Raw genomic sequence first — 8,867 nt, 5'->3', positions numbered from 1 at the left:
GGGGGATCTAGCTCATATTTTCGAGTAGAAGTACCCTTCGCCCAGGATGTTTTACGTAGCTTAACTCAGGCAGAATCCTTTCGCCTAGGAGGATCCAGCTCATATTTCCTGGTAGAAGTACTCTTCGCCTAAGTTGTTTTACGTAGCTTAACTCAAGTAGAACTTTTTCGCCTAGAGGGATCCAGCTCATAGTTTCGGGTAGAAGTACTCTTCGCTCGGGATGTTTTACGTAGCTTAACTCAGGTAGAACCATTTTGCCTAGGGGGACCCAGCTCATAGTTCTCAGTAGAAGTACTTTTCGCTCACGATATTTTATATAGCTTAATCCAGGTAGAATCTTTTCGCCTAGGGGGATCCAGTTCATAGTTCCGGGTAGAAGTACTCTTCGCTTAGGATGTTTTACGTAGCTTAGCTTAGGTAGAATCATTTTTCCTAGGGGGATCTAGCTCATAGTTCCGGGTAGAAGTACTCTTCGCTCAGGATATTTATGTAGCTTAACTCAGGTAGAACCATTTTACCTAGGGGATCTAGCTCATAGTTCCGGGTAGAAATACTCTTCTCTCAGGTTATTTTTCGTAGCTTAACTCAGGTAGAACCATTTCGCCTAGGGGAATCCAGCTCATAGTTCCGGGTAGAAGTACTCTTCGCTCAGAATGTTTTACATAGCTTAACTCAGGTAGAACCTTTTTGCCTAGGGGTATCCAACTCATAGTTCTGGGTAGAAGTATTCTTCGCTCAGGATGTTTTGCGTAGCTTAACCCAGGTAGAACCTTTTCGCCTAGGGGGATCCAGCTCATTGTTCCGGGTAGAAGTACTTTTCGCTCAAGTTTGTTTTATGTGGCTTAACCCAGGTAGAACCCTTTCGCCTAGAGGGATCCAGCACTTTATCCGTAATATAGGGTACCAACCCCTAGTTACATCTCATTTCAATAATACAAGGTACCAACCCCTGGTTACACTCATTTCAGTAATACAGAGTGCTAACCCCTGGTTACATTCTTTTGGTAATACAGGATACCAATCCCTATTTACACTCCTTTCAGTAATACAGGGTACCAACTCCTGATTGTATCCTTTCAGTAATACAGGGTGCCAACCCCTGGTTACATTTCCTTTCAGTAATACAGGGTACCAACCCCTAGTTACACTTTTCTTTTAGTAATACACGGTACCAATCCCTGGTTACATTTCCTTTTCGGTAGTACAGGGTACCAACCCCTGGTTACGTTCCTTTCCAATAATGCAGGGCACCAACCCTTGGTTATATTTTCTTTAGTAATACAAGGTGTCAACCCCTGGTAACACGCATTTTGGTAACCTAGGGTACTAGCTCGTGGTTGCATATCCTCACATAGCTAGTTTATACTACTGTATTTGTCATTATTTCGGTAAAATAGATAGTTTATAGTTTTCTCTAATAACTCACAAAATTTTTCTAGTGCAAACTGGGGCAGAAAAATTTTGTTTGTTTTGTTCGTCTTTGATGGCTTTACAGGCCTCGCCGCATAGCACAAGTGACGATTAAAGCTTGCAGTTTCAGTTTTCTCATCATAAGAGAAAAGTCTTTCAATCACAAGATAGTTGGAGTTAGCTTGGATAATGTGTCAGCAGCCCAGCTTCTCAAGTTTTATTTTCTCGAATTCTGATCCGGAAAGCAAGCAATCGAGAATGAGCCATAATCTTTCCTTCAAAGAGCATCAAGATCCAATCTAAGGTCAACACAAGAGAGCGGGTCAAGAATCAAGATTTGACTCCGCAAGACACATAGATAGGAATTTTGTAATTATTAGCTTGCAGGCATATGTAGTTCTCTTCTCTTTTCCTTTTGATGTAAGCAACAAGTAACGGTAACAATAGCAGCAGCAACAACAGTAGTATTCTTAACTCCAGTATCCGGTAGTCCCAGCTACCAAATTTTTCTAGAACTATACGGACTTGATTCTTTTATAGCCAAGGAAATGTAGGCAACCTCGGAAGCAAGGTTCGATCACATTTTTCAAAAACTGCTTTTATTAGAGTCATAGGCAAGCAAGAGTTAATTATGGCATTCACTATCTTTGCACGAAAACTTTTCATGTTCTCGAGCAAAGAGGGGCACCTCTGAATACCTAATTTTTGCACGCTCTTTCCAAAAAAATAATAGTAATAATAATAATAACTACGTTTGGATGATTTTAGCTATTTTTTGTTTTTCTTTGACTTTGTTTGCGCATTTTTATGTGAATTCCTTAATTAAAAAGTACCAAAAATATTTTTTACCTTTTATTCGTATATTTTAGTTTGCATCTTTAAATTATATATACCAAAAAGATTTTCTTTCTACTTGTACATTTTCTTTAGGACTAAATAAGACTATAATTTTATTAGAGGGGAAAGGGATTGGGCTAGTGTATTTTAATTAAAATTGAGCTAAAATTAGCCCAAAATTTGAGCCCAATTCAGCCATACCCAGTCCAAAATGGTTGGCTAAGACTTGGTCCAAAACGGCGTAGTTTCATCATAAAACTACGTCATATCATTAAGTGAATCAATATTAAATCTCATCCATTTATCTCTCCCTTATCCAATGGTCCACAATCAATCTCCCAACTAGGTATTTAAGACTTAGAAATGCTGAAATTTTGCCCCCATTTCCCCCATAATTCCTTTCTTCTTCCTCACTCATCTCTCTCTCTTTTCTCTCTCTTCTTTCTCTTCTCTCCGTCGTCGCCGCTGTCGGAAATCACCCATCGGCGGCGAACCACCTCCAAACACCCCCAAATTCACACTATGTAATCTTCACAACCTCCTCTTTCAATATCTCCAAACCAATTCCTTCAAAAATCCCTCAAACTCTTTGAATTTTAGATCTAGAATACTTTAGCCGCCACTTCTTTACCTAAATTCTTGAAGCTCCGTCCACTACCACCCTACAATACTTACATCAACGGATAGAGCTCCTCAAGACCTACCTATTGATGTCAATTCCGCACCGAAAATCCGGCGACCAAAAATCCGGCCAAATTCCGGCGACCTCCCCAAATGCCCTCGCTAGGCATACCACCATTGTTTCGGCCACTTAAATTGTGAAATGGTAAAAATGCTTATTTTTTTTCTCTTTGTTTTCATGGCTGATTTTTTTTTTTCAGATTTTATTTTGTCTCTTATTAATTATTTTAGCATTAGTTTTTAAAGTTTGAAAAGCTAAAAAAATTTTATTTTTTTTATTTTTTTTTTGCATTTGTTGAAGTAGTAGAATAGTTTTGTATTGATAAAAGTGAGGTAGTGAAGGAATACGTGAAATTATAGGGTACTTGTTTTATTGTTTATTTACTGCTTCGGAGATTTTTTGAGTACAAAACTCAAAAGTCATTTGTTTGGTAAGAAAATATGCCCTTTGAATTTTAGAGGAGATTTTGTGAAAACATCTGTAAAAAAAAGACTGATTTTTAATCATGAATGCCTGGTTTCTTCTCCTATAAAAGACACACGCTCTATCACTTAGAAAAGAAGGGGAAGAAAACATCTTGAGAGTTGCTTGAACACACATCTTTGAACAAAAAATCAGCAGCTGAATACTTTAGTAAGCTTAAATTTGTGTGGTTTGTGAGTGACTCCTAGAGTGCAAAATCAATAAGAAAATAGAGCAATCGTTTGGCTAAGTTCTAAGTTTGTTAGTTACTAGTTTCAAATGTCTTCGCGGGATTTTCTGGGCTGCTTCTAACACTGATTTGTTGCTGGTTGTTGCTGTTTTTTATATTATTTCTGCTGTTGTTTCTTCTCACTTCACTACTGTTTATTTTTCTGCTATCTAGGTAATCCTTTAAGACTCGTAATGTATATCTTCTCAGCAATAAGAACAACTTGAACATGCTGCACTATTTAAACGTGTTTGATGTGATGAAAGTTTGACAGCAAAAGAGCTTGGATGTTATTGTTATGTATCAAGCATGTAATAATGTGAATATAGTCCTTTATAATACTTGAATATCGAGTTGTGGGTTTTTGAGTGTGATATGCAAGTCGTTTATGGATTTTTCAGTACGTTTTCAAGCTATTGTATCCGAGTAACAATGCTAAGTATGCGATGAATGACTTTAGGGGTATGGCACATAGCATGATTTCGTTTTAGTTGTTGAAATTACACTGCCAATATATGTTTCTAGGAATGTTGTAGTGATATCCTTGTGAATCTGACCACTTTGCCGGATTTGAAAAAATGGCTATTTTTATAAAGTGGGCGTTTATACAATTGTGACTATGTAGTTAGTGGTCATGAGTGCAAACTAATTAAAGAGCTAAGATTGTATATAGTCTGGCCTTATTGAATCAAATAAAAGTAGGCCCATTTACCTTTAAAGAACAAAATTACCCCTCTTATTCGATATAGATAATTGGGCCAAATGAATCCATTTCATTGGCCCGTTTTTAATAATAATTCAGCTAGCCCATATCTTTTAGTAATTCCAGCTGGGCCAATAATATTTTAGTCCACTAGCTTCCCATTCTTTAATGAATCATTAAACTAACTCAATGCCTTGTAATAGCCTTGACTAAACACACACACACACACATATTATATATATATATATATATATATATATATATAGAGAGAGAGAGAGAGAGAGAGAGAGAGAGAGAGAGAGAGAGTAAACTAACCTCGATAAAAATCAGATTTTTCTTTTATGAGATAACTTAGTCTCTTTTATAATTAATTTAAACGGTAGGCAATTAGTAGGCGTGTTGTAACTTCATGGAATCGCTTGTGTAGCGTGATGTTTAACATTCAATAAATTAATTTAATAATCTCATGCCATACCCCATTAGTTTTAGTTAATTTTTAATTTAATTAATCCTTTGCTAAAATCGCGAATTCGTTTGCGTAGCGCGATAGTTGATTTTTAATAATTTTCAAGAATTAATATTTTCAAATGTAGTAATTTCTCAAAAGTACCACAAATAATTGATTGTCATGATCTGCTTGCGAGGCGCAATTATGATAAGTTAATTAATTTTGTTTTTTCGATCACGTATTCGCTTGCGTAGCATGGTTATGACAGTGAAATATTATCCAATTTTATTTTTTAATAATCAAGAAATAAAAGTGGATAGGCAAAACATAAAAATCATATAAATTACAGTTTTGTCCAAAATTAAGTCAAGCCAAATATAGTCAATAAAGCAACCGTGCTAGAACCACAAAAGTCGGGGAATGCCTTTGTCACGACCCAAAAACCTAACCTATCGTGATGGCGCCTATCGTGGAACTAGGCAAGCCGACTCATTTCCAAACAAAACCGATATTTTCATTTCAAAGATAATTTCAATGTTATTTAACATAAAACCTTTATCTAAGGAATTCAAATCAAAGAAACCAAAAGTGCGAAAAAGAAAAGCCCGACATCGGGGTGTCACTAGTCATGAGCATCTACTACAATCTGTCTAACAACATCAAGGCTAACTCAGCCTGAAAAAATAGCTAAATACAACTAGAGGAAGATAAGAGGGAGAAGAGCAGGGGGTGCGATCGCCAAACAGCTACCTTGCTATCTCTAAGAAAATCTGCAACCAAAATACTCAATAACCGCTACCGTGTCCAGCTACGCCTGAATCTGCACACAAGGTACAGGGAGTAACGTGAGTACGCTAACTCAGTAAGTAACAACAATAAATAAAGACTAAGAAGTAGTGACGAGCAATAAATCATATAACGTTCATATCAGGAAATCTAAGTAAAATACCACATGCTTTTAAAATCAGGATTTGAATCAAAACATCTTGTTTAAACCCAGTTCCAGTAAAAATTATTTAAAGATATTTTTCAGCAATTTTCAAACAGAGAAAAATGCAAAAGTGAGCAAAAATGATGAAATCATAAATAGCCCCTCGGGCAAAAATATCACTCATATACAGCCCCTCGGGCAAACCTCACAGTCACTCTTGCCACTCAGGCATACCTCACAATCACTCTTGCCACTCGGGCATACCTCACAATCACTCATGTCTCCCAGTCACTCAGCACTTGGCACTCGCACTCAGTAGGTACTTGCGCTCACTGGGGGGTTGTACAGACTCCGGAGAGTCTCCTTCAGCCCAAGCACTATAATCTGCACGGACAACTCATGTGTTGTACGGATAACTCACGTGCTATAATAATAAAGTATGTTGCAGGCGGGCAGCCCCGATCCACACTCATCCTCACAAATCAGGCCCTCGGCCTCACTCAGTCATAAACCTTTCAAGCCACTCGGGCATTTCAGTAAAATAGGGCATTCGGCCCAAAACATTTATATGCATCAAAATAGAGTCATAAAACTAAGTTATGCAGTAAACAAGTATAAACATGACTGAGTATAGATTTTCAATCGAAATCAATGAGAGGATAGTAAGAAAAAGCCCCTAAGGGTCCAAACAGTACTGGCGCAAGCCCCAAACATGGCATTCAGCCCAATTTACAGAAATTCTTTCTAAAACATATAAGTATCATATAGTTTCAACAAAGTATGCAACTTTACAGTCGCTACAGGACGGAACAAGTCACAATCACCAATAGTGCAAGCCCATACGCCCGTCAAGTATTAGGGCTCAAGTAACTTACCTCAATGAAATCCCCTTGATTCCATCTTCAAATCTCTCCCAAAAGCTCCAAAAACCGAATAGAAATCGTGAAGAATGCACCAAAATTGCGAAGGGTTCTATTTATGGTTTCTGTCTAGTTTTTTTGCACATGCGGCCATTTTCTCGCACTCGCGCGACCGCACTTGCGGTCCAAGGAGCCGTACCTGTGCAACTCACTTAATCCCCCAGATTTCGCACCTACGGACACCTTTCTCGCACCTGCAGACTCACATCTGCGGCCCCTGGTGCGCATCTGCGAAACCAGCCCAAAATTCTCATCTCCGCATCTGCGCTCAAGGCCTCGCACCTGCGGGCTCGCAGATGCGGCCAATTATTCACACCTGCATTCCCAACCTTGGCCCAGCGTCGCCCACACCTACGCACTCCCCATGCGCACCAGGGGCTTCGCACATGCAAGGCGTTCTTCCGCAGGTGCGAAAATAGCAGAAGCAGCACCTCCAGCTGCAAATTGCAACTTTGACAAATCCGTTAACCACCCGGAATCACTCCGAGGCCCTCGGGACCTCAACCAAAAATACCAACAAGTCATATATCAACATACAAACTTAGTCGAACCTTCGAATCAGTCAAAACAACATCCAAACACCAAATTACTCTCAGATTCAAGCCTAAGAACTTCTAAATTTCCGAATTCGGCAACTGATGCCCAAAATAACCAAACTACGTCCGAATGACCTCAAATTTTGCACACACGTCACAAATGATACTACGAACCTACTCCATCTTTCATAATTCCATTCTGACCCCGATATCAAATTTTCCACTGCCGACCAAAATCGCCAAATTTCCAAATTTCGCCAATTCAAGCCTAATTCTACCATGGACCTCCAAATCATATTCCGGAAGCCCTCCTAAGTCCAAAATCACCTAACGGAGCTAATGGAACCATCAGAATTCAAATCCGAGATCGTTTACATATAGGTCAACATTCGGTTGACTTTTTCCAACTTAAGTTTCTACTTAAGAGACTAAGTGTCTCAATTCACTCTGAAAGCACTCCGGTCCCGAACCAACTAACCCGATATAACATAATATAGCTGAATAACACAGAAAGAAGTAGAAATGGGGAAAACGGGGCTATAACTCCCGAAATGATCGGCCGGGTCGTTACATCCTCCCCCTCTTAAACATCCGTTCGTCCTCGAATGGGTCTAGAAACATACCTAGAGTGTCGAATAGGCGTGGATATCTGCTCCACATCTCCCGCTCAGTCTCCCACCATCTGAGTGTAGCCCAGAAAACTAAAAGGTAGTGAATGAGACCCCATAAGTCTCCAAAATACCAGCAGTACGGAGTATCCTCTGGCACCTATCCAAAAGGTCCTGAGCATCCTCTCTCTCTGTGCCACTGAAAGGTGGTGGCTGGAGTCTCCCAAACCTCTCCAACCTACGCTGATCATCCTTAGGCATAGCAAGAACCACATAATCCTGAGCAACTACAACCGGCTGGGCTGGTGCTGCCTCAGGTATCTGTTGTCCCTGAATAACCTGCTCGGATGTGCGAGCGACGGGAGTCTGAGTGCCTCCCCTGGCCTGAGAAGTGGCTGCGGCCGTCGAAATAGAGACCGCCTGAGCAAGGCCAGTACATGCTGTCAGAATCTGAGCTAGGGCCTCTTGAAGGCCTGGAATCACAATAGGCACAGGTGGTGCCTGAGCTGGTGCATCAACAACTGGAACCTGGTCCTAATCTAGGACAACCGGTGGATCCGCAGGTACTGCCCCAGCTGTTGTACGGGCTGCACCTCTGCCCCTACCACGGCCTCTACCGCGGCCTCGGCCTCTCGCGGCCCTGGATGGTGGTACTGGTGGCTGGCCCTCCTGACTGGTAGTACGAGTCATCACCATTTGTGAGAGAATGAAACAACAGATGTTTAGTTACTAGAATCAACAAATTCGCACGACAAGAATTCAAGAATGTGACGTTTCCTAAAGGTTCTGCAGCCTCTCGAAGATAAGTACAGACGTCTCTGTACCGATCCGCAAGACTCTACTAAACCCGCTCATGACTCGTGAGACCTATGTAACCTAGGCTCTGATACCAATCTGTCACGACCCAAAAATCTAACTTGTCATGATGGCACCTATCATGGAACTAGGCAAGCCGACTCATTTCCAAACAAAACCGATAATTTTATTTCAAAGATAATTTCAATGTTATTTAACATAAAACCTTCATTTAAGGAGTTCAAATCAAAGAAAATAAAAGTGCGGAAAAGAAAAGCCCGACATCGGGGTGTCACTAGTCATGAG

The 8,867-nt window shown here is 40.2% G+C and overlaps 1 long non-coding RNA gene across 1 annotated transcript; it reads left to right on the top strand.

Moving 5' to 3' along the window:
- The first annotated feature begins 2,625 nt into the window (after positions 1–2,625).
- Positions 2,626–4,110, top strand: LOC104100198 (uncharacterized). The gene is made up of 2 exons (XR_687202.4): positions 2,626–3,073; positions 3,795–4,110. It is a non-coding gene; the product is annotated as an uncharacterized lncRNA (long non-coding RNA).
- Positions 4,111–8,867: the final 4,757 nt, after the last annotated feature.

Source organism: Nicotiana tomentosiformis, chromosome 9, assembly GCF_000390325.3.
Source record: "Nicotiana tomentosiformis chromosome 9, ASM39032v3, whole genome shotgun sequence".
Classification (NCBI taxonomy): domain Eukaryota; kingdom Viridiplantae; phylum Streptophyta; class Magnoliopsida; order Solanales; family Solanaceae; genus Nicotiana; species Nicotiana tomentosiformis.
Note: the sequence above shows the minus strand (reverse complement) of the source record. Positions and strands in the feature narration are given on the sequence as shown.